The following is a 2029-nucleotide window of genomic DNA, read 5'->3' as shown; positions in this document are numbered from 1 at the left end:
TGTTCAATGCAAGCAATGGTGTCTAGAGCTGATCTTTAGGGCATGTCTCCACTAGAAAGTTGCACTGGCAAAAGTTCTGGTAGCTCAGTGGCCCTGCCGAAACTCCAGATTTCACAGTGTGCTCTGTGACCTTTTGGTAAGTCTGCCTCAGTCTCTTCACCTTTGCCTGGCATTGGCTCCTGTCTCTGGTTTATCACAGATTCTCCCGTGCTTTCCTGAGGTTGGCATATATATCTTTGTACCTGAGGGAGTGCCACAGTTATACCTGCACATCTCCTCTCCCCACAGCCCTGGGCACCAGGTAGAGCTATGCATGCAGAACTTGTGAGACCGGACACAGGTGATAGGAACAGATGGGGCTGCCGTGGGTTGTGTGTTTCTCGTCACTGTGATGCCTGGGCAGGAGAGTTCAGAAATCTGACCAGACAGGTCACTGCTGAATACAGCTGGTCAGAAATTTGTTGGCTAAATGTGTTTTCATAAGAAATGCTGATTTGTAAAAATTGGGTTCTATCCATTTCTCATTTTGAAAAACATATGGGGGAAAAGTTTCAAAACTGTCAAGAGTCCCGTTTTGATATTTTCAGAATGAAAAACTCAGTTTTTTGTTGTTGTTGTTTGAAATGATTTTTCATTTAGAAAATTATATTACAAAAATTAAAAATACAAAAGGTCAAAATGATTTTAAATGATCAAAACAAAACATTTTGATTGACCCAAACCACATTTTTTTTTTATTTTTGGTTTGCAAAAATTTTTTTTGTTTTGAGATTTTGATTCTTTGTCCCAGTTTAAGACAGGAAAAATGTTCAAATTCTCAAAATTTTTCCCAGGACAGGAAACCAGGTTCCCTGCTGATAGGAATGGTGCATAATTGTGGAATTCTAGTCAGAAGATTTCTTATACCAGTACAGGTCCATGTTTGTGCAGATGGGCACTTGTGCTGATAGAACCATATGAGTAGAATTCTTACATCACTCCAGAATGGAGAGTAACTACAGTAAATGTGAAGGCATTTGTTGGCAGGACACAAAATCAAGTGTAGACACACACTAAACTATACCAAAAGAAGATGATTTTTACTAGTGTAGACCAGCTTTACTTATCTAAAGAGATGACTTTAGCGGCCTTCAGCGGCTTGTCTGTGGAGAGTCCGCTGGTCCCGAAGGCAGCCTGCCTGCCGCCCTCACGGCGCCGGCAGAGTGCCCCCCGTGGCTTGCCGCCCCAGGCACGCGCTTGGCGTGCTGGGGCCTGGAGCCGCCCCTGCATTTAGCCCAGTATCCTGTCTTCTGGCAGTGACCAATGACTGGTGCTTCAGAGGGAATGACCAGAACAGAGCAATTATTGAGTGATCCATTCCCTGTTGTCCAGTCCCAGTATCTAGCAGTCAGAGATTTAGGGACACCCAGCACAGGGTGTTGCATCCTTGACCATCCTGGCCATTGACGGACTTATTCTCCATGAATGTATCTAATTCTTTTTAGAACCCAGTTATAGTTTTGGCCTTCACAACATCCCCTGGCAACGAGTTCCACAGGTTAACTGTGTTTTGTGTTAAGAAGTACTTCCTTATGTTTAAAACTACTGCCTGTTAAAGTCCTGCCCCTGTTACGGAGTTCGCCATCTGAGTCCAGGCTGTAGGGCAGTACCTATCTCTGCTTGCGATCCACAGCTGGGAACCCTCTCCTGAAGTCAGGAAGTAAGTATATATCTACACTGCAGTGTAAACCCAGGGTTAGTAGAACTTGAGTTAGCAGACCCTGGGTTTGTTAACCTAGGGTGGAATAGCTACACTCTTTGTGATGCCCGGAAATTGTTGAACCCTGGGTCCCAACCTGGGACTCCAGCGTCTACATTGCATTATGTGAGCCCAAGTCCAGCCGTCCATATCCCAGCCTTCTTAGCATCCTCCCAAAAGGTGTCTGCTCTAGCCTATTGTTCATGGTGTAGCGTGAGGAAATTTGACTATCCAGAGGATAAAGGAAGTTGGCCGATGGGATTGTGGGATATTTCTGGTGGACTCCCAGAG

This window comes from Mauremys mutica, chromosome 13 (assembly GCF_020497125.1).
Source record: "Mauremys mutica isolate MM-2020 ecotype Southern chromosome 13, ASM2049712v1, whole genome shotgun sequence".
NCBI lineage: Eukaryota > Metazoa > Chordata > Testudines > Geoemydidae > Mauremys > Mauremys mutica.
This window is presented reverse-complemented; position numbering follows the sequence as displayed.